The sequence below is a fragment of the Mesoplodon bidens genome, assembly GCF_964165515.1.
Source record: "Mesoplodon bidens genome assembly, chromosome: 3".
Classification (NCBI taxonomy): Eukaryota; Metazoa; Chordata; class Mammalia; order Artiodactyla; family Ziphiidae; genus Mesoplodon; species Mesoplodon bidens.
Window position 1 is genome coordinate 7,390,801 of NC_138178.1, and position 24,812 is coordinate 7,415,612.

Genomic DNA, 24,812 nt, shown 5'->3' on the forward strand with positions numbered 1-24,812 from the left:
GGGGGCATGGGTTCGATCCCTGGTCGGGGAACTAAGATCCCACGTGCTGTGTGGCATGGCTCCCCCCACAAAAGAAGATCTATATATTTAAATATGATTAAACATCAGAGGGCTGGATGAGATCACCTAGGAAGTGTGTTGCTAGAGAAGAGAAAGTGGCCAAGGGCAAAGCAATGAATTCTCCAACATGTCAAAGTCAGATGGAGGAAGAGCTGGCAGAAGTCGCTGGAGAGGAATGGCCAAGGCATCAGGAGGACAGTTCCCTTAGCCCTCCAGGAGATCCGTCCTGTGGCGCATCCTCCCCACACCGCCATGTTATTCCTTGTGAAATATAAATCTGACCATTTCAGTCCCTCTTTAAAATTCAACATCAGATGTCTTCGTGTGGCCCTAGAGGGTTTTCCACTATCTGGTCCCACTTACATCTGCAGCCCTATCTCTTGCTACCCTTACGTAAACATTCTAGACAACAGTAACACTAAACCACACTCGAGAGTGTCTTGCTCTTTTATAGTCCTGCAGTTTTGCACATAAACTTCCCTCTGGTGGGACCCGTCTTGTTCATCGTTATCTTGTCCGATCCCTCACATCTAACATAGCTGTTGGCAAATGCTTTGAGCTCAGGGATATTTACTGACTAGCTGAATAAATTAATCAAGGAATAAAAATAGTGAATGTAGGTGTGTGATTTGCCTTCTAACTTAAAAAGCTCCTTGGCTTTTAAAAAATTTTACTATCAGTCAGTCTTAAAATTGGTTGCCGTTTTTTCTACTTATTTGTTCTTTCAAACTAGTACTTAAAAGTTAAAATGCTGTTTATTGTGCTTTTCATGTAGGCAGTAAGTTAAAATTACTTCTTGATCACTCACAATCAGTTTTCAACCCAGGTTTCCGGTAAGGATGGAGGTATGAAACTGAAAGGTGTGAGAATGGTAAGGGAGACACCAGGGACAAATGTAAACAGCACAGGGTTGGGTGTTAAGAGACCTGTGTTTTTGTTCAGTTCTGTCTCTCTCCCGAGCTGTGAACTTGGCCTGATCACTTCCTTTCTATGGGCCCATTTCTTCATTGGAAAGCTAGAGAATACACTGAGGTCCCTTTCAGCATGTCCATTTTGAGGCTGGCTAGCTGAGTATATTCTAGAGGCATGCACTAATGCTTTGCCAGAGAGAGGAATTTTTTTTTTGAGACCCTCCATCTTTGCTCTCTGTTCCCTCTACCCAAGGCTCACCCTCTGGGCACCATAACTAAAACCCATTGTAGCATTTTATTGCATTTAACCTATAATCACACCCTTCCTTCCTCATAGGTTTCCTATAACAATGAAATAATAATATGTATAATAGCACTTTGGAAAATGATAGAGTAATATACAAATGTTAACATTACTATATTTCCCAGGAAGGAAGGGACTCTAGAATTCTAGTACAGCTAGACAATTATAGACCCCTAGAAGTTGACTATGAACGGCATTCCAGTCCATGCCCTGGTTCAGAAAAGCTTGGCAATATATCAGCTACCCTTTTGCTTTAAATGCTTTGGAAAGGAGTCTTCCTGGTCTCCCTGAAGAAGGCACACCAATGTCTGATCCCCTGGCAGTTGGGGAATTCTTCCTAGAATCATTCTGAAGCAGGCTTTTTGCCCCCAGTTTTCTTGCTCATCCTTTAATGATACATTTCCTCCAAATGGATCTGGAATTCAAGCTCTTTTTCCTTTACTGAGGTGTCATCTAACCAGCTGTCACCCTGCTTTTCATCAAGGCCACCCTTAAATAGCTCCAATAGATGTGTATCTTTCCCATCACAAAAGGCCATCGGAATCGGGGTGGTGGTGGATAAATTCCACTTATTTTTCTCAGTGGCATGCACAGGACTACAGAATGACTGAACCCTAAAATACATCCCAATTTTGCAGTACAAGCCTCAAGACAGCAGGTGGGTGACATCTTGCAGGACGCCAGTCTGCAGCCAACACTGGCTGGCTCAGGACTGAGCTGACTTGGCAGGTTAGGGCTGGGACAGATGGGCTTCCATGTGCCACGGGGGAGGTGGGGGGGATGACGTCTATTAATTTGTTTTCTTTGAGGGATTTGTAAAACTGTACCCACTGCATTTCACTACCAAAGTACCAGACAGATGAACTATTTAAGAGCACAGAGCTGTAGGGAAATGCCAAGACCAGTGCTAAATCTGCAGACCCGAGTTGTCACTCCATTTGAGCAACGAAGATATGTCCTGACCTTTGGGGCACACGTCCTACTAATTCCTGACGATCACTTTTACAATCATTTAGAAGATGTTTCTAATTCCCTATCCATCCGGATAGGCCAATGTAAGAAAAGTATAATTGGGCTCTACCTTGTGTCTGACAATGTTGGTGTCTACGAGCTCCATTCATTACTATTCACTCTCCCCCCATGGCTTACTAATCAGTGATACAAAGGATCTTGAATTCTATATGTGGCAGTACATTTATTCTCGTAATCTTAACATTTTAATCTTATTATAAATTGATTAGTGTTCTTTTCAGTGAAGAAGATTCCACTGAAATAAGTTTAAGTGTGTGTGCATGAACAAATCTAGTCCCCAATTTATGTGGGTGTGGCTGTCAGTCCATTTATGTAATTCAATGGCTCAGGTGATGGCAACGTTGGGTTGACACCAATTGTCCTTGCCAAAATCCTCTATATATACCAGGTGACCAGAACCTCTTTTCAGGGACTGTGATAGTTAATTTTATGTGTCCACTTGACTGGATCAGAGGATACCCAGATATCTAGTTAAACATTATCTCTGAATATGTCTATGAGGGTGTTTCTGGATGAGATTCGCATTGGAATCGTAGACTTCATAAGTAGATCGCCCTCCCTAGGGTGGGTGGGCATCATCTAATCTGTTCAGGGCTTGACTAGAACAAAAAGGCAGAGGAAGGAGGACTGTGCCCCTCTTTTCTGCCTCATGGCTTGAGCTGGGATATCTCATCTCATCTTCTCTGCCCTCAGACTGGGATTTAAATCATCACCTCCCTTGGTTCTCAGGCCTTTGGACTCAGACCAAATTACACCGCTGGCTTTCCAGTGTCTCCAGCTTGCAGACAGCAGACTGTGGGACTCGGCCTCTGTAACTGTGTGAACCAATCCTTCATAATAAGTCTCCTTTTATATCCTATTGATTCTGTTTCTCTGGAGAACCCTGACTAATGTGCGGACACTCACTGAAATTAATTCCAAAGAGTTTGTGCAGTTACTGTACCAAATTAGAAGTCTATTGGAGAAGAAAATGTGGTTTTCTGGAAAGAACACAGAACTCTGGAGTCAGACGGACTTGAAGTTGAATCTAGCCGTTTGATCTTGGGCAAGTTGCATAGCCTCTCTGAGCCACGGTTTTCTAATTATCCAGTGAGGATTATAAAATCTGCCTCTCAGGGTTGTGAGATAAATAAGTTAGATTATCGGAGCTGAATTAACCCCCGTTTACTTTATCACTGTCATGGACAACCGCCCTCCACTGCTGAGTGTATCTACTGCAATACTTCAAGAGCCCCATGAGCTACCTGTCACCAGTGTAATTTCCTGGTGGTGACAGGCACACATGCTGTCACTATACCTTGCATCTAGGAACTCCTTTGTCATCGTAAGTAAAACAATACCATTTTGGTGGCTATCATTTTTGCTTAACATGTAACTTTAGTCAGGTTTGTGTGCAACTTGATGGCATTTTTTTAAACAAAAAACCCTAGGGATCTCTGCATGGGGCTGACAAAGTTCAAGGAAAATATTATGTCCGTTGACAAAACTGAATCAGATACATTAGAGCGACTCTGGGATTGATTTTGAAAAGTTGGGTGAGGTTGTCTGCAGGTACTATAGCTTATATTCTTTCTGTGACAGAATTGGTATGGTTTCTGTGAACAGTTAAAATGCTGTCTGCGACTTGAATAATTTACTCTGTTTCTGAATATCTAACACTTTATTATATATATTGTATAAAGTATATTAAATAGCATATATATTTTAATATATATGCTATTTAATATTATCAAATAATATTTTAATAGTAAAATAATATTATACAAGCCTTCAAAATACTTGTACTTTATACACAGACATTAGATGTTTCTGTCAGCAAGAAGCATATTTTGGATTAACTATGTCAATTAAAATATCAAGTATATTCTACTTTCATATTTAGAATACCTTATATTTACATAGCACTTTACAGTTTAGAAATATTTTCACCTACATTTGCTTCTCAAAACAACCTTCTGGTGACTCCCTGGTGGTCCAGTGGCTAGGATTCGGAGCTTTCAAAACAGCCCTCTAAAATAGGCCAGGCAGGTATTATTATCCCCATTTTGAAGAGTAAGGCCACTATTAGGGCTCCAGCAGGTGACATGACGTCTAGCAAATGGCAAAGCCCTCATAAAAAACAGCTCTTCGGACTCCTGGTCCAGTCGATATTTTCCCACGACCCAGCACTGCCTCCCTGACTGGTTTAGAGAGCGGGGAATAGATTTGCCTCGTTTCCTTGCTCTTACCCGTGGAGTATTCGGAATGTAGTCAATACCTGCTGAACGGTGACGGCTGTGCAAGAGCCAGCGGTTGTGAGAAAATGAATGCAGAAAATCAGTAGGTGACTGTGGTGGCGTAGAGGGTAGGTGCAGTCAGGTCATCACACAGTTTACCGTAGAAACTGGGGCACTTCTGAGAGTGGAAGGTGCCCTTATTACTTATTACATTGGGACAGCAGGGGTAAACTGGTGCTATCCCAGGGAAACCAGATATTTGGTCACCTTAGATATAACAGTATTACAGGGGAACAATATGGTGGAAACAGAGGAGGATGTGCTGAGAAATAAATTTTCTGGGGGGTAAAATTATTGATTTAGTTCCTCTCTCCCACTGGACCGAGAGCTCCAGAAGGGCAGGCATCCTCTGTCTTATTTTTTCAGTGCCCAGCACCTAGTAGGTGCTCAATAAATCAATCAACGAATTGACTGATACTTGGATTTTCTCTTGGGTACCTGAAAGTGAGCATGTTGAGAACAAAGCAGGAGGTGAGTATAAGTAGCAGTGTTATATGATAACTGGACACTTAAGAAGCATCATGTCCTCCTGGGAATTCCCTGGCAGTCCAGTGGTTAAGACTCCACACTTTCAATGCAGGGGGCACAGGTTCGATCCCTGGTTGGGGGACTAAGATCCCACATGCTACGCGGCATGGCCAAAAAAAGAAAAGAAAAGAAAAGAAAGAAGAAGCATCATGTCCTCCTTAGCTGATTGCTTTGCCAGCCTGTCGGTGATTCACAGTTTTGTAAATAAACCAGCATACAGTGAGAGGGAAACATGACCTTCCAACCCAATATTCTATATATTGGGGCAGGGAAGCTGTTGACAAAGAGACGAAGGAATGTATCTCCTGAGGCCCTCAGTGATGAATAGCCCACATAAATTATCCCTGCTGGCCCAGCTGGGCTTCTGCACCACTTGCCATCAACACCCTGGGGCTGGTTCTCCTCTGCGTTCCCCTTCATTTCTATTTAGTGTCTCTGCCTTTATATTTCTCACGGGTTTTAATTTCAAGTTTGACTTCTGCCACTGGCGAATGAACTGAAAACACACACATACAGGCAAACCTTAAAAATCATACCACGAACGAAATCAATAACCAAAAAGAAAGATAACTGTTGACTGTTCTTCAAAGAAGCTGTTGGATTGTACTAAGTTTTGATCAATGGAAAGCAGTGTAAATGCAACTGATCTTAAAGATTCAAATAATGACCCAAGCCATGGCGTTAAGCCCAGATCTCAGACCACCCACTAGCTCACAAATGTAGTGTTGGCTGGACAGTCCCTTTTACTCTTTGGGTCATTCAATGAACTTCTTTACTCCATAACTATATGAGGGTGGGTGTGACAGTGAATGAGAGAATGAGAGAGAAAGGATAGAGGTTGCCTGAGACCGGCATGCTTAGCCCAGTCCTCTTTCCTTTGTTTGGAATTTAAAAGTTTGCTAGAGGGTATTTCATCTTCTTACATCTGATTAGAGCTTTTATATTTACCTTAAACATCCTGAAATTACTTTCTAAGCTTCTTATGAGATGGGCTGCTAAAGCACAGAGATTTAGCTAAGCACTTTAGTTTCCCCAAAAGCCCCAGGAAGAGAGTGGGGAAGTGATTCAAGGAAAGGAAGCCTGCTATTAAGTTGGCCACCACAGTGGACAACTAGAGCTAAATACTGTGGGGAAACTCTGGGAAGTGATCCCTCACACTGAGGGTTGAGGAAGCGGGGGTATTTGTACACCAATTCCCAAGAGTTGTCAGTTGAGTGCTGCTACTGGCCGGTGTTAGTTGCCTGGTACTTCGGGCTTGCTGAGTCCCAGGCTACAGCCTTCCTTAGTTCCAGAAGAAGCCCTATGGCACAGAGATGCAGCCACTGAGAGCTGGAAGTCCAGGCTGGAACACACTGTCACAGTTAAGATCTGAGAGATAGGGCTTGGGCATTATGACCAAAGTCCAAAGCATGATGGTGCTATTTCTAGAACAGTATATATCTGTTTTCGATAATCAGAGAATGGTCAGAGTTTAAAGGACCCCTCTATGGGGGAAGGCACAAGAGAGGCGCTGATAATTTGGGAAGCAGGGAAGGGTCATTCAATCTGCCCTGGTCCTTTTGGGTAGTACCTCCTATGTAGGGTCAAGCCATTTGCAGAAAGTTGGCTATAGAGACTTCTAGATGCCATGTGGGTAGACCTGGTTTCTAGGGGAAGCATGATTTTATTGTCCTTCATTGTGGAGCATTACCAAAAAAATTGACCGCAGAGATCCAAACACACGGCTGACTGTCTTCCCAGGTTGGTTCCACGTTGTTCTGTGCTATGGCTTCAGTCCTTTCCTCCTTCAAGCCCAGTGCAGACGTCCAATCCTCCTGTATGTTCCTGCTCAGCTCCGAGGAAGGTACACAAACCAAACCACTCTACCTGGTTTGTAATGGGAGATGCCTCCCACTGAGCATTCTCCTGTGTTCACTTCCCCCCAGGTTTGACGGGGAGTTGTTAGGGACTGAATGTTTTGTGTCCCCTGAAAGTTCATGTGTTGAAATCTTAACTTCCAATGATGGTATTAGGAGGTGGGGCCTTTGGAAGGTAATTAGGTCATAAGAGTGGAGTCCTCATGATGGGATTAGTGCCCTTACAAGAAGAGACGTGAGGGGAGAGCTCGGTCTTCCTCTCCCCCTGCCCACCCTCATCTGCCACCCCCACCCCCCACCTTGCTTCTCTCTGTGCCACATGAGGATATGCTGAGAAATGGCCATCTTCAAACTAGGAAGCAGGTCCTCCAGACACTGGATCTGTGGGCACCTTGATCTTGGACTTTCCAGCCAAGATCAAGAAGTACATGTGTGAAGTAAACGTCTGTTGTTTAAGCCACCCAGTCTACGCCATATTTGTTATAGTGGCCCGAATAAGACAGGAGCATTGATTGAACATAAAATCCAGAGTAAAAGATAATCTGTGGTTCATAAGTCTGGCCTTTTGAGGAGTAAATCTCATTTTTTTCTCCTTCTTCCTCTCTCTCTCTTCCTTTTCTGAGAGACCCCTAAGCACCTCTAATTTCAAGTAGATTCTGGCCTCTAGAAAACCCAGACAAGCTTCATCACCCAGCCCAATCAGCTGGTTCCTAGTTCTCCACAGGATGCTGCTGAGGGTCTGAGAGTCGCAATTATCCTGCAAGGCTTGTGGGTTTATGCACACAAAGGCCCACCCAAAGGCACATGGCCCTCAGGTGCCGTCTCTCTTCCCTCTGTAGGGCTGGGTTTATTTTCACAGAAATCTAAATCATATGTTTCCGTTTCACTGACACCAAATTCATTAGCAATGTTGTTTCCTTGCAACCATTTGAAGTTATGAGAGCCTAATGGATTTATCCCACAAGTGTTTATTTTTGTGCTTTCATTCTCAAACATGCTTCATTTTCTCATAGCCATGACCCTGGGGCGGAAGAGACGGGGATCTGTGTGTATTTAAGGCCTGGGACTCCTCTGCCCTTCAGATGTGGATGAGCTTCCGTTGTCTTGTCTCCTCCTTATAACCTTCTTCCTGCTCCTGGTCCTCACTGTGACTGGGTTCCTGAGAATTTGTATGAAGACTGTGTGAGGGCTGATTTTTCCTTCTGGGAAGGTCCTGGTCTAAACTTCACTCTCCTCCTGAAAATGAAATGTGAGCACATACTCCAGGTAATTTCTAGAGCTGATCCAAACAATTCACAGTGGAGCTGGTGTTCCAAGTCACGCTAGTAGATAAACTATCTGAATATATGGGATATCTGCAAAGCTAGGCCAGCACCTCTCTAAGAGCCCATGAGGCCAGGGACCAGATCTTATTAACCTTTATGCTCTACTAGGTCCAAGCAGTGCCTGGCATATTATGGCACTTGATGTTTAAAGAATAAGCAGATGGGGCTTCCCTGGTGGCGCAGTGGTTGAGAGTCCGCCTGCCGATGCAGAGGACACGGGTTCATGCCCCGGTCTGGGAAGATCCCACATGCCGCGGAGCGGCTGGGCCTGTGAGCCATGGCCGCTGAGCCTGCGCGTCCGGAGCCTGTGCTCCGCAAGGGGAGAGGCCACAACAGTGAGAGGCCCACATACCGCAAAAAAAAAAAAAAAAAAGAATAAGCAGATGACGATGACTACTCAGTAGTTAAGAGAGATCCATACAAACATATATGACTATGAATACATATTCATGTGTTTATACATGTTAATCTCTCAAATTAACATGGCCTGATAAGTCCACGTTCTAAAATGAATCAAGGTGGATTTTTTTTTCACTATTTAGGAAAATAAAAGGACTTTCTCCCCCTGTAATGCAGCTATGGTCTGAATGTTTGTGTTCCCCCCAAATTCATATGTTGAAAACCTAACCCCCAAGGTGATGGTATTAGGAGGTGGGGCCTTTGGGGGTGATTACCTCGTGGGAGTGGAGCCCCCATGAATGGATTAGTGCCCTTATAAAAGAGACGCCAGAGAATTAGCTTGCCCCTTCCTCCACGTGAGGACACAACGTGAAATCTGCAACCGGAAGATGGCCCTCCCCTGACCCTGACCATGCTGGCACCCTGATCTCAGACTTCAAGCCTCCAGACTGTGAGAAATAAATTTCTGTTGTTTATAAGCCACCCAATCTGCTGTATTTTGTTACAGCAGCCCAAACAGACTAAGCAAAATGCTTAGCATAAAAACAACCTTAATTATCTAAGTATGCAGGGTTTGTCAAAGTGAGAAAAGCTGAAGTAGTTAGAGTGATGCTATCCCGGAAACAAACACGAAACTTTCAGAAGTTTAACACAGTTGCATTTTGTTTCTCACTCACCTAACAGTACAGGCAGGTGAAGAGGTCAGCGGGGTAGCTTCCTGCCTACAACTGTCCAGGAACCCAGGTGATGGAGGTTTTGCCACCTTTGACTTCCTGGGGGTTACCTATATTCCAGCCGAGAAGGAAAAAAGAGCATGGAGGAGCCCCACAAAGTTTTCTGAGCAGCCCAGGAAGTGGCATCACTTTTGTGGAAGCTCCAGTAGTGAGCTCGGTCACATGGTGGCATCCAGATGCAAAAGTATCATCCCTGGCCCAGTAGTCACTTGCCAGCGACAGCTCTACTTAGGGAAAGGGAGTGCGAGTTTGGGGGGACAACTATCTCTGACACAAAAGCCAAGAAAAGTTCAGCCCAAACTCCCCAAAGGGATGGCGAGGCAGGTCCGCACATCTGGTGTTAGGAACTCATGAGACAAGGGCTTGGGAATGGATTGTCGCCAGAGACACACCTCCCTCCCCTCAGGAACCCCAGCCTCACAAACACTGTGAAGCAAAGGGGAGCACAGGAATCCATCTTTGGGAGAGGGGGGTGTACATGTGTGGGAGAAACTGTTCCCTCTGGGATATGAAGTGTCTCCTCCATTAAATGTTTCTATTCAATAACATTGAGAAGCACTATCCATAGGGTATTTCTTTTTCTTTTATTTCTAGGAAATGTTTGTTTTGTTTTTGAAGCTAGTGAAAATGCAGAGGATAAAGTTAAACTGCTATAGGCCTGAATTTTCAAAATGACTTTCAATGATTCTCCCTGTATCTAAATTGATTTTTAAACCCACAGACTCAGATCTGGTTGATTATTTGATAGAAAGTGGAAACCAGTGGTGGTGGCTGCCATGGTGGGTATTCAACTACCAGAAACTCCCTAAGTGGGTTATTCTGCTCCCTAAGTGGGTTATTCTTCTTCATACCCAAATGTGAAATAGCCTGTGGAGGATGCAGTAGAGACACAGAGCTCATAGGCAGCTAAGTCTGTTAATAATAATGATGATGATTCAAATAGTGATAGGAGCTGACTTTTACTGTGCATTTGCCAAGCATCACGCACTAACTTAAGTACTTTACAGAGACGGGCTATTTGTATCTTCCTAAGTTAAGTACGTAAGATCATTTTACAGAAAGGGAAATTAAGGTACAGAGAGATTAAGTGATTTGCTCCAGGTTACACAGCTAAGACAGCATGACCTCCTTCCTCATCCACTTCCCACAAATGATTGAGAAAGGCACACTAACGCCCATTGCTGTGGGATAACAGGAAGAAAAGGCTCAAGCAATAACAGACATCTGGCAGTAATAAAATATAGATTTTGTTTTACCACATTACATTTTTCTCTGCTTGCTTTTAAAATTTCACTACCATGTATGCTTTATATATTATAGAACATCCTAAATGCCTTTAGAAGCAACTTAACTGCTTTTTCTTTGTTTTTTTTTAAAATCAATTTGAGGGAATGAGATACTGGGAATAGATCAAGTGGTCGCTGTTTGCTGTCATTTTCATGGAAATAAAAGAAGAAATTCATTTAGAGCAATAGGAACTAAAAGGTTAGGGCGGGGCACAAGAATATGTTCCTTTAATGATTAAAAACACTCAATGAATTAGGAATAGAAGGCAGCTTTATCAACCCAATAAAGAGCACTATGAAAAAGTCACAGCTAACATACTTAATGGTGAGTGATTGAGAGCTTTTGCCCTAAGATCAGGAATAAGACAAGGATGTCTGCTCTTGCCACTTCTATTAAACACTGTACTAGTGGTTTAGTCAAGACAACTAGGCCAGAAAAAGAAATAAAAGGCATCTAGATTGGAAAGAAAAGTAAAACTATCTCTATTTGCAGATGACATGATATTGTATATAGAAAAACCTAAGGAATCCATTGAAAAACTGTTGAAACTAATGAACAAGTTCAGCAAGGTTTCAGGATACAAGACAAATATGTAAAAATAATTGTATTTGTATAAACTAGCAATCAACACTCAAAAATGAAAGTAAGAAAACAATTCCATTTACAATAGCATCAAAAAGAATAAAATACTTGGGAATAAATTTAACAAAAGAGGTGCAAACTTGTACACTGAAAATTATAACGTATCATTGAAAGAAATTTAAAAAGACCTAAATAAATGGAAACACATCCCAGGTTCATGGATTGGAAGATTTAACATTGTTAAGATGGCAATACTTCCCACACTGGTCTACGGATTCAATTCAATGTTTATCAAAATCCCAGCCACCTTTTTTGCAGTTTAAAACAAACTGACCTTATAATTTACATGGAAATGAAAGGGACCCAAAACAACCAAAACAATCTTAAAAAAAAAAATGGTTGAATGACTCACACTTCCTGATTCCAAAACTTACCATAAGTCTACAGTAATCAAGACAGGGCAGTACTGGCGTAAGATAGATATATACATCTACAAAGCTGAAGTGAGAGTTTAGAAACAAATCCTTACATTTATAGCCAATTGATTTTTTTTAACATCTTTATTGGAGTATAAGTGCTTTACAATGGTGTGTTAGTTTCTGCTGTATAACAAAGTGAATCAGCTATATGCATACATATGTCCCCATATCTCTTCCCTCTTGCGTCTCCCTCCCACCCTCCCCATCCCACCCCTCTAGGTGGTCACAAAGCACAGAGCTGATCTCCCTGTGCTATGCAGCTGCTTCCCACTAGCTATCTATCTTACATTTGGTAGTGTATATTAGTCCATGCCACTCTCTCACTTTATCCCAGCTTACCCTTCCCCCTCCCCGTGTCCTCAAGTCCATTCTCTACATCTGCGCCATTATTCCTGTCCTGCCCCTAGGTTCTTCATAACCATTTTTTTTAAGATTCCATATATATGTGTTAGGATACGGTATTTATTTTTCTCCTTCTGACTTACTTCACTCTGTATGACGGACTCTAGGTCCATCCACCTCACTACAAATAACAATTTCATTTCTTTTTATGGCTGAATAACATTCCATTGTATATATGTGCCACAATCTTCTTTATCCATTCGTATGTTGATGGACACTTCGGTTGCTTCCATGTCCTGTAGCCAATTGATTTTTGACAAAGATTCCACAAAAATTCAATGGAGAAGAATAGTTGTTTTAACAAATGGTGCTGGGACGACTAGATAGTCACATGCAAAAGGATGAAGTTGGACCCCTACCTCACACCATATACAAAAACTAATCCAAAATGGATCAACAACCTAAATGTAAGAGCTAAGATTATAAAACTCTTAGAAGAAAGCAAAAGAGTAAATTTTCATGGCTTTGAATAAAGCAATGGCTTCTTAGATAGAACACCGAAATTACAAGCAATAAAAAAATAAATTGGACATTATCCAAATTAAAAACTTTTATGGTTCAAAAGCCTCCATGAAGAGATTGAAAAAACAACCCACAGAATGGAAGAAAATATAATATTTGCAAACTATATATCTGATAAGGAACTTGCATCCAGAAGATATAAAGAACTCTTGCAGCATATACCCAGAAAAAACCATAATTCCAAAAGATACATGCACCCCAGTGTTCATTGCAGCACTATTTACAATAGTCAGGACATGGAAGCAACCTAAATGTCCATCAACAGAGGAATGGATAAAGAAGATGTAGTACATACATACAATGGAATATTATTCATCCATAAGAAGGAACGAAGTTGTGCCATATGCAGAGACATGGATGGACCTAGAGACTGTTATACAGAGTGAAGTAAGTCAGAAAGAGAAAAACAAATATCATATATTAATGCATATATGTGGAACCTAGAAAAATGGTACAGATGAACCTATTTGCAAAGCAGAAATAGAGACAGATGTAGAGAACAAAACTATGGACACCAAGGGGGGAAAAGGGAGGTAGGATGAATTGGCAGATTGGGATTGACATATATACACTACTATGTATAAAATAGATAACTAATGAGAACCTACTGTATAGCACAGGGAACCCTACTCAGTGCTCTGTGGTGACCTAAATGGGGAGGAAATCCAAAAAGGAGGAGATATATGTATACATATAGCTGATTCATTTTGCTGTGCAGCAGAAACTAACACAACGTTGTACGGCAGCTATACTTCGATTAAAAAGTAATAAAAAAAGAACCCTTGCAACTTAATAATACCAAGACAAATAAACCAGTTTTAAAACGGGCCAAGGATTTGACTGAATATTTCTCCAAAGAAGACGTATGAATGTCCAAGAAGCAAATGAAAGATGCTTAATATATTAGTCAGTAGGAAGTGCAAATCAAAACCACAATATCACTTCACAACCATTAGGATGGCTGTAATTAAAAAGACAGACAGGGGCTTCCCTGGTGGCGCAGTGGTTGAGAGTCCGCCTGCCGATGCAGGGGTTCGTGCCCCGGTCCGGGAAGATCCCACATGCCGCGGAGCGGCTGGGCCTGTGAACCATGGCCGCTGGGCCCGCGCGTCCGGAGCCTGTGCTCCGCAACGGGAGAGGCCACAGCAGTGAGAGGCCCGCGTACCGCAAAAAAAAAAAAAAAAAAAAGACAGACAATAACAAATATTAATGCAGATGTGGAGAAACTGGGACCCCCCCATGGTTGCTGGTGAGAATGTTAAACAGTTGCAGCTCCTTTGAAAACAGGCTGGTAGTTCCTCAAAATGTTAAACATAGATTTACCATATGACTTGGCAATTCTGCTCCTAGATATTTTTGTACAAAAGTTGTACATGAATGTTTGCAGCAGCATTATTCATAACAGCCCGAAAGTGGAAACAACCCAAATGTCCACCTGATGAGTAGATAAACGATATGTGGTATATCCACATGATGGTCTGTGATTTGGCAATAAAAAGGAGTGAAGTACTGATACGTGCTACAACATGGATGGGCTTTGAAAACCTGATGCCAAGTAAAAGAAGCTGGTCACCAAGAAATGTGTAAAAGAGGCAAATCAACAAAGACAGAAAGTAGATTAGTGTTTGCTGGGAGTTGGAGGGAGGGAGGAATGGGAAGTGACTGCTCATGGGCACGGGGTTTCTTTCTGGGGTGATGAAAATGTTCTGCAATCAGCAGTGATGTTTGCACAACTTTACACTGAAGACCACTGATTGTACACTTAAAAAATAAAATTAAAAAAGTATTTCCTTTGAAACTATTAGATATTCCACAGGGGAGGGGGAAAAGGGGTGCAAACAGCATTTGCTAATGAATTCTACATCCTTTGCATTATTCTGTTCCTTAAAATACTTGCCCGAGGACTTCTCAGATTTCTTTAAGACAAGACAACGGTGTCTGGTAGCATTCTTAGGGAATCATTTCATTTGCTATTATTTTTCCCTACTTCCCAAGTGGCCCTTCAGGTGATTGATGAATTGGACCTGATGGGGCCCAAAAACTTTTAAAGTTTACTTGAAAAAAAACCCCATCTTTTTACTGGGAACAGGAGTCCCAGTTGGAGGGTGTTCTGGCACAGACAGGGGATCACCCACCTACTAGATAAACCATAGCTATGAAATTGACAGCAATTGAATCACCTAGACTAGTTATTTCATTTTGCAGAAAAGGAAACCAAAGTCCAAAGAGGCTGTGACTTGCCCACCATTACCTGGCTGGCTGGAGGAAGTGCCCCACCCGGGCCCAGATTTCCTTCTCCCAGGTGAAGGCATTCCCCGTACCCCACTCTCTCTGTAGAGAGGGACCAAACACTGGGGACCCAGTGAGGAAAACAATCCACACCATGATTTCAGCAGATAGAATTTAACACAGAGGACTGGTGACAAAGGTATAAGAAGAGCTGAAAAGCCCACAGGGCAGGGCAAGGCGACCCAGAGATTAGCAATGGCTGGAAGCAGCTACCCTCCTTGGGGCCACACGGACAGAGGACAGAGGTGGGAGCCAGGGCCACCAGCAGGCAGTGAGCCCAGGGAGGAGGAGGCGCTTGCTCGTGGGGAACTGGAACCACAGGGGAGATGCGGCCACTGTTGGGAATGCTGCCGGAAGCACTGTTGGGAATGCTCCCCGGAAGGGGGAATAGGTCCTCTGGCTTCTCCCCTCCTCCCCACCTCTCACCCGCTCTGGTGACTCCTACTGACCTTGTCCAGCAGGAAGCCAGTGAGCCAAGAGGCCTGGGAAACGCAGTGCACGGGGGACCAGAAGAGAACAGACCTGAGAGCAAATACGCCACGACGTGTACGGGTTTCTCGGAGGAAATTACTAACATTTTAAAATCTTTCATTCTCCACAAAATATTTACATTCATTAAAACAACAGGAATGAATTTCTTGTAGATTCTCAAGAGTGGGGAAAAGCATCACTGAAGGCAAAGTATTATTATGCTGTATTAGGACATTAACAAACACATTTTAATTTAGTTTAAAAATCTTGATCCCTTCCCTGAGGACAGGCTAATGAAGTAGGTCAGAATTCTTATTTTAGAGGCAAGAAAAATAGGGCTAAGGGAGAAGGTGTCCCTGGCTGAACTCTGAGGCCCAAGGCCCAGGCCTGAGTGTGTCACTGGGGCAGGCTTTGTCCAGTGAGCCCCAAATCAGAGGGCCACGGAGCCTGCCCTGACACCATCATCTGACTGCGAAGCCTCATCCCCTCCTACCACTGGCTGGTAAGGTGATGGGAACAGCCCTGGACTCCGAGAAGATCTGAACTCTGATCTTAGCGCTGCACAGACCAGTACTATGTCTGGAAGCCGCTTCATCTTTTTCAGTCTCTGTTTCCTTATCTGTAGACAAACTGGGAACAAACGTTTTGATTCTTCCCATCTCTTAAGGTGGCTGAGGATCAAGACCATACTGGCTGTGCAAAGAGGGGAGGCATCCACAAACCTAAGTCAGCATTACCAATACCGTGCTTTATCTATCATGATAACAGGAACCAACATTGCCCCCAAAAGCTGTCCTGCTTTCCCGTGTCCCTTGTGCATTTCACAAAAGCCAGGTAGGTTATAAATTGAGATGCACTTTGTATTGGGTGGGCCAAAAAGTGCATTTGGTTTCTAAGTAAAAATAAAAGACACATTTTTCATTTTCACCAAGAACTTTATTGAACAACATATTTACCCTTTTGTTCCACTACCTTCTGCCATTTTTCAGGCAACTTCGTAATTCCAACTTCCCAAAACCTTTTATCTTTTTGAGCAAAGAACTGTTCCAGGTGCCTTTTACAGTCTTCCAGGGAATTGAAATTTTTTTCCATTAAGAGAATTTTGTAAATACCTAAATAAATGCAAATCTGAAGGTGCAATGTCTGGTGAATATGGCCGATGAATTAGAACTTCCCAGCCAAGGTGTAACAGTTTTTCCGGGTCATCAAAGAAACATGTGGTCTTGAGTTATCCTAATGGAAGATTATGCATTTTCTGTTGACTAATTCTGGACACTTTTCATCAAGTGCTGCTTTCAGTTGGTCTAACTGGGAGCAGTGCTTGTTGGAATTAATCGTTTCACTTTCTGGAAGGAGCTCATAAGAGAGGACTCCCTTCCAATCCCACCATATACACAACATCACCTTCTTTAGATGAAGACCAGCCTTTGGTGTGGTTGGTGGTGGTTCATTTCACTTGCCCCACGATCTCTTCTGTTCCACATTGTTGTACAGTATCCACTTTTCATCGCCCGTCACAATATGTTTTAAAAACGCAACGTTTTCATTACGTTTAAGTAGAGAATCACATGTGGAAATATGGTCAAGAAGGTTTTTTTCGCTTATGTGGAACCCAAACATCAAAGCAATTCACATAACCAGCTGGTGCAAGTGATTTTCAACGCTTGATTTGGATATTTTGAGCATGCCAGCTATCTCCAGCGTGGTATAACGTTGATTGTTCTCAGTTAATGTCTCGATTTGATCGCTGTTAACTTCAACTGGTCTAGCTGACTATGGAGCATTGTCCAGCGAGAAATCTCCAGCATGAAACCATTTTTGATGTGTTCGATCAGTCACAGCACCTTCTCCATACACTGCACAAATCTTTTTTTGCGTTTCGGTGGCATTTTTACCTTTCTTGAAATAATAAAGCATAATATGCTGAAGATGTTGGTTTTTCTTCCACCTTCACTATTAAAATGGCTACACAAAAGATCACCAATTTTGATGTCTTTTTTTTAAATGCACGCTGATACGATAGCTGTCACATACAATCTAACAAAGTTGTTTCGAATGAAGTTAAAGACAACTAAGTGCTACTAGAGCCATCGTACGGAAGAAACCGAATGAACCTTTTGGCCAACCCAATACATTGAGGGGCAGATGGAGAACCAGTCGGGTCTGCGTTTACCCAATAAGAAGCTAGTCTTATTGGGGGAGTTCTGACTTAAGGATGGTTGAGGCTTTCTTCTTGCCACTCACTAAATCATGCCGTTACAAAACCTGTGATGTTGCAGAGTCAAACATACTTCTCCTAGATTTGGGCAAAACCTCCCCAAAACTGAAAACCAAAGAACGACCTTTCAGTAGCATAAAAGTTTCCTCCAAATCCATAAAACTCACATGCTAAAAGATGTCTCCGGGGTTTAAGCAGAATACCCATGATTATTCAGAAATAACAGAGTAATGCATTCCAATTGTTTAGCTGTCCATTACTGAGGGTGTCCAGGGGGGGATTTTGCTGTTTTTCTGAGTTCTGCTTTGGGACTTAGACAGGATTTCACTGCAGATCACATCCTTTGCATTCTACCCAAAGACATTTCAATACTAATAATAACAACTGTGATTTATTTGGCACCTACCATATACAAGTCACTTTTAACAATTTATTCTCAACTTAAAAACAAAACCTGCGTAGTGGCAATATCACACCCATTTTACAGGACAGGAGACTGAGGAGAGGCATATGATTTGCTTGAGGAGGAGCCAAGATTCAAGCCCAGGACCCCCTGACATCAGAATCTCTGTTCTTTCCACCCCACCCACCACTGCCCAACACCACTGTGAGTCATCTCACTGCTGTTAACCCTTGCTAGCTCCTTCTCCCTGAGCCTGATTTAGTGACCACTTCTAGCAAATAGAATGTGATGGAAGGGTGCTTCTGAAAAGCACTGCAACTTCCTCCTTGCTCTCTCTCAGATCGCTTGCTCTGGGGGGAGCAGGCTGCCATGTCATGAGGATACTCAAGCAGCCCTATGCGAGTCCACATGACAAGGAACAGCCAGCAAGGAACTGCCCCGTGAGGGAGCCATCTTGGAAGCGACTCTGCAGCCCAGTCAAGCCCAAGGTGACCACAGTCCCGGCCAACATCTTGACCACAACCTGGGACAGACCCCATGCCAGAACCATTCAGCTAAGTACTGGGTGACCTGCAAACACTGTGTGCGATGATAAAATGCTATTGTTGTTTTAAGGCACTAAACTCTGGGGGTAATTTGTTACACAGTGATAGATAACTAATACAATCTCCTAAACCAATCTTCTAATTTTCTCATATTTTTCTATCCTACTGAACTTTCCCTGGCTTTTTATTTCCTGAGAGATTTCCTTGATTGTATCTCCAGCCTCTTTTAATTTCAGCTGTCATATTTGTAATTTCTAAAAGTCTTTCTTGAGCTCTGATTGTTTCTTTTTTGCACATAATCTGCTGCTGTTTTACGGGGTCTTCTCTTTTCTCTCTGAAGATGTTAGTGACTTTTTTGATATTTTCCCCCACTCTTTGTATTGTCTCTGATTCTCCTGAGTCTCTTTTTTTCTCCTGTTTCTCTCTCGTGTTGGAAGTTGTCCTCAAACATCTGCTGAGCCTTGCTTTATATATATATATATATATATATATATATATATATTTCTTTATTTGACTGCATTGGGTCTTAGTTGTGGCATGTGGGCTTAGTTGTCCCATGGCATGTGGGATCTTAGCTCCCTGACCAGAGATCAAACCCACATCTCCTGCATTGGAAGGCGGATTCTTAACCACTGGACCTCCAGGGAAGTCCCAGCCTTGCTTGTTGTTTGTATTCAGGAAAGAAGCAGTAGAAAGGGTGCTGGAAACTCTAGGAACTCTCTTTGTGAGGTCTGGAGTTTGCCAATTAGTGACAGCACGACAAGACAACGGCTGGACCACAGCTCTTTATTGTAAACACCCTGACATTGATATTTAATGCTCTTCCTCTGGTTTAGGTCTAAGACGGGTCCTCCAACCCGCCTTGAAGGTAACCTGGCTGTATGGTAAAGGCAGCGGTTTGACTATTTAACCCAGCACTACTCAGAGAGCCAAGAAACATAGCTCATTTCCCATCAGATCCAATCCTGCATCTCTGGCCTCCAACACTATTGTAGGAAGAAAATGAAAATTCTCAGTTTTTTTTTCCGGGTTGAATAGTAGTCCCATTCAGGTCAGTTTCTTTGGATACACGTTCCAGTTTTCAGGCCTCCTCCCCCAGCGCCTTCCTGAGACTGAGTCTGGATTTCCTGGAGGAGGGCAGGGGGTGCTGGTTAAAGGCTTTGGATCCACGTGCTGCCGTCCGTGCCCTCACCGTCCTCTAATGAAGACTGGCAGGTCTGGATTTGTCCTGGGCTCACTGTCTCTGCTGAGGTGCCACCGACTCTTATGGCCTTTTGAGCCATTCTGTGGCTCCAACTACTGGGCTTCATGGCCCAGCCATTTGCATCTTGGCTTAAGATCGCAGCACACTGTCACCAGTGTGACCTGAGCCGAGGCCATTGGCCCACCAAGTCTCTGAGGCACGCGGAAACCTGTAGAGTCCCAGAGCTAACAGACTGCAGGGGTCCAGGAACACGGTCTTGGGGACACCCAACAGTCCCCTCCCACCACCAGCTCTGAGCTAGTGGCACGCCAGCCCCACGTGGGGCACAGCTGAATAAGAACCTTCTCCCCGATGCTTGCAAGAGCTCCCAGGCTGGGCAACCATGAACCCTGATGTTCTGCTCTTTCCATTCCATCCATTTAACGTGCTCTGTTCCAGAATTTCTGTGCAGAGTAGCGAAAACAGGACACAAGCCCCTGCCTAGTCTCCCATCTCAGTTCCCCACTCTCTTCCCCTCTCCCCCAGAAATGGCAAGAGATCTGCATTAACTTCTTGCAACTCAAAGACTCTCCCCGACTCCCAGATTCCTCCAGCCCTCGGTGGCATCCCTCTCCCGTCTCCTTGGGGCCGAAATGGTGAACGATTACAGGGGGCTCTTTTTTTTTTTTTTTTTTTTTTGCGGTACGCGGGCCTCTCACTGCTGTGGCCTCTCCCGTTGTGGAGCACAGGCTCCGGACGCGCAGGCTCAGCGGCCATGGCTCACGGGCCCAGCCGCTCCGCGGCATGTGGGATCTTCCCGGACCGGGGCACGAACCCGTGTCCCCTGCATCGGCAGGCGGACTCTCAACCACTGCGCCACCAGGGAAGCCCCATTCTATGTGTTTTGACCAATATAAAGTGATAAGTATCTGTCAATACAGCATCACACAGAATAGCTTCACTGCCCTAAACATGCCCTGTGCTGCACCCCTTCCTCTCTCTCTCCCTCCATCCCCCTGAACCCCTCCATGGTCTTGTCTTTTCCAGAATGTCATATAGTTGGAATCATACAGTATGTAGCTTTTCACATTGGCTTCTTTCCCTTAGCAACATGTATTTAAGGTTCCTCCATCCCTTTTCATGGCTTGATAGCTCATTTCTTTTCATACCTGAATAACAGTCCATCTTATGTACTTGAATAATATTTTGGTGCGTGGATGTACCACAATTTATCCATTCGGCTACTGAAGCACATCTTGGTTGCTTCCAAGTTTTAGTAATTATGAATAAAGCTACCATAAACATTCACATGTAGCTTTCTGTGTAGATGTAAATTTTCACCTCATTTGGGTAAATGTCGAGGGGTGCAATTGCTGGAGAGCCTGCAAGAGTACGTTCAGTTTTAGAAGAAACAGCCAAACCGTCTTCCAAAGTGTTTGTACCATTTTGCATTCCCACTAACAATGAATGAGAATTCCTGTTGCTCCACATCCTCGTCAGCATTTGGTGTTGTCAGTGTTTTGGATTTTGGCCATTCTGATAGGTGTGTGGTGGTATCTCATGGTTGTTTAATTTTCATTTCCTGATGACACAGGGTGCTAAGCATCTTTTCATATGCTATTTTGGCATCTGTGTATCTTCTTTAGTGACATTTCTTCTCAGATCTTTTGCCCATTTTTAAATTATGTTGTTTGTTTCCTTCCTGTTGAGTTTTAGAAGTTCTGGATACTAGCCCTTTATCAGATACATGTTTTGCAAATATTTTCTCCCAGCTAGTGCTTGTCTTTTCATTCTCTTAACAGTGTCTTTTGCAGACCAGATATTTTTAATTTCAGTAAAGTCCAACTTACCAATTTTTTCCTTCAGACATCCTGCCAGGGTTGCGATCCAGCACCCAAAGAAAAGAGTAAATATGGCCTGGCTGCATATGTATTTTACCACTGGTCTCAAAGGCTGTTACCCTGGGAAATTCAGCTTCATGGATCATGAAGTAAGTGGAAAACATCCTATCGTATCCGCACCACAGATCTCTGTCTGAAACGCACACCAAGTCATGAGAAAGGGAAATGGCCAGTCTGGGTTCAGTCCTCCTAAGGTGGAGAGACTGGGCAGTCATACAAAGTGACAGCAAGATGGGAGATGGAAGGGAGACTGAACAGAGCACCCGGGCTGGAACGTTTGTCAGTAATGCTGGGGGCTGAGGGCTCTGCCATTTACAGCCATTAACGCACTCTGTGTCCTCCAAAGCCCGGTGAGAATTTGTATCCTCTTTTTCTCATAAGCTTGCTCTCTCTTCCACAAGCTGGGATTCACCAAGAGACTGATGACTTCTTTTTTTTGGCCACACCACGTGGCATGCGGGATCTTAGTTCCCCGACCAAGGATCGAACCCACATCCCCTGCAGTGGAAGCACAGAGTCTTAACCACTGGACCGCCAGGGAAGTCCCCAGGACTTCTTTTAAAATTACTTTTAAAAAAAATTCCAATATGTATGAATATTTCACTATTATGATCGAGTGGGGCTAGGGAGCCACGTCTATGGATGTCAAAAGTAAAATGACTTTAACAGAATGAAGAATGAAAAAGAAAAGGCAAATAAATACTTGGACCCTCCTACTTACGGCCCTAACGTGGGTCCCTCATCTATGCCAGCTGCCACGGCTCACGGAGGGGAGTCTTTGTGAGGCCAGGGTGACCTGAGTTCCAACAGTGGCCCATGCAGAACACAGTCCTGGGAGCAGAACTTTGTCCTCTGCAGGAATGCATTCACCTCTCTTCCATCTTGGCGACACCCTTCTGGTGACCATCATTCCTTTGGTCCTGGTGACTTGGTGCTGAGTAGAAATCTCTGGAAGGTACCTGGAAGCACAAGCTCTCCAAGCTGCCAAGTGTGATGATCACCTGGCCCAGAGGACCAGTCTGTCTCTGTGTCCTTGAAGAGAATCTCATTGTGGGATGAACTGGGGGGAAGCAGATGAAAGGTGGTTGTGAGAGCTTATGAACTCGCTTAAGAGGTGGCTGTGATAGAGCCAGGGCCAGACCATTTCAAATCATCTTTACTCTCTCTCTTTTTAAATTTCTCTTAAATGGAAGTGTAGTTGTTTTACAGTGTTGCGTATCTTTCCTCTCTTTTAGTGTGTTTAAATAAACTAACATAAAATTTACCATTTAAACCATTCTTATGTGTACAGTTCAGTAAGTGCATTCAGTAAGTTCTGCCCCCTTAACTGCCATCCATCTCCAGAACTTTTTCTTCATCCTACAACTGAAACTCTATACCCATTAAACACCAACTCCCCATTTCCCCCCAAAACCCAACCCCTGGAAACCACCGTTCCACTTTGTCTCTATGAATTTGACTACTCTAGGTACTTCATATAAATAGAATCATACAGTGTTTGCCCTTTTGTGTCTGGCTTATTGCACTCAGCATAATGTTTTCAAGGTTCATCCATGTTGCAGCATCCATCAGAACTTCATTCCTTTTTAAGGCTGAATAATATTCCATTGTATGGATATATCACAGTTTGTTTATCCATTCATCCGCTACTGGACATTTAGCTATTGTAAATGCTGCTGCAATGAAAATGGGTGTACAAATACCTATTCAAGTCCCTGCTTTCAGCTCTTCTGGGTGTGTACCTAGGAGTGGAGTTGCTGGGTCATACAGTTATTCTGCACTTAGCTTTCTGAGGACCCACCATGTTTTCCACAGCAGCTGCACCATTTTACATGAGCACCAGCAATGCACAAGGGTTCCAATTCTTTACATCCATGCCAACACTTGTTTTTCTGTTTGCTTTTTGATAATACCCACCCCAATGGTATGAACTGGTATCTCACTTTGGTTTGATTTGCATTTCCCTAATGATTAACAATGCTGAGCATCTTTTCATGTGCAGATTGGCCATCTGTATATCTATCTGGAGAAATGTCTATTCAAGTTCTTTGCCCGTTTTTGAATTGGGTTGTTAGTTTTTGTTGTTGTCATTGAGTTGCAGTTCTTCATATATTCTGGATATTAATGTCTCAGATATATAGGATTTGTAAATATTTTCTCCCATTCTGTGGGTTGTACTCTGTTTTGATCCCACATCAGATATGTCCAGTTTAATTTTTAACCACCCAACTGGACCAGGTGCCCCCTCTATTTTATTCCTGAGTTTGTCAGGGACTTGTCTCTGGGTAGACCCACCTTTCTGAGGCTGGGCTCTAACCTCTCAACATTTTTAGAGTAAAGAGTAGAAAATCATTTGCTAGTGGATGTTCCTATGACCTCGAGCACCTTGTTAGCTCTCAGTTCCAACCGGTTCCTTTTTATTTGGATGATTTATTTATCGTATTTATTTTACATAGCAATTTACCCAAAACTTTACTGTTAGCCTCTTAGGACAGTTAGAAATTTAGGAAAAAATAAAGTGATTGGATTTATCGTGCTAAGCCTTAAAATCTCTATTACTTGATGCAGGAAGGTGGATGTCATTCAATTATTTAACATTCTGTGAGGATGTACATGTAGGCCACATGGATGTGCGCTCTCTGAGCAGAGAAAGTTGGCTCCTACTGTCTATGAAATGGGAATCATAATTGCTGCTTTTCTCAAAACTACACAAAAATGCCAGGGGTTTACTTAGCACCAGCTGGGAAAAGAACCCAGATTTCTGCCCAAGCATTTTAGCATTTCCTCTCTTTTCCTCTCCCCCTATAAAAAACTTTTATTAAAACCATCATGATTGGGCTTCCCTGGTGGCGCGGTGGTTGAGAGTCCGCCTGCCGATGCAGGGGACGCGGGTTCGTGCCCCGGTCCGGGAGGATCCCACATGCCGCGGAGCGGCTGGGCCCGTGAGCCATGGCCGCTGAGCCTGCGCGTCCGGAGCCTGTGCTCCGCAACGGGAGAGGCCACAACGGTGAGAGGCCCGCGTACCGAAAAAAAAAAAAAAAAAAACAAACCATCATGATTGGTTCTCTGCTCAACATTTCTGATGCTACTACCCCTGGAAACAAA

General features: G+C 43.4%; 1 protein-coding gene and 1 long non-coding RNA gene across 3 annotated transcripts in view; one reads left to right on the forward strand and one right to left on the reverse strand.

Moving 5' to 3' along the window:
• The window catches only part of FAM107B (family with sequence similarity 107 member B), a gene marked incomplete at its 5' end in the record, with an annotated part of 217,971 nt that overhangs the window by 39,129 nt on the left and 154,030 nt on the right, over positions 1 to 24,812 (forward strand). The window lies entirely within an intron of this gene.
• LOC308613370 overlaps positions 1 to 24,812 on the reverse strand; it is a 52,289-nt gene that overhangs the window by 25,635 nt on the left and 1,842 nt on the right. The window contains exon 4 of one of the 2 annotated variants that reach the window (XR_014015242.1): positions 7,696 to 8,203. The exons of the other annotated variant lie outside the window; for it this stretch is intronic. This is a non-coding gene — a long non-coding RNA (uncharacterized lncRNA). Of the gene's footprint in view, positions 1 to 7,695; positions 8,204 to 24,812 lie in introns of those variants that run through there. 2 annotated transcript variants of the gene reach the window in all.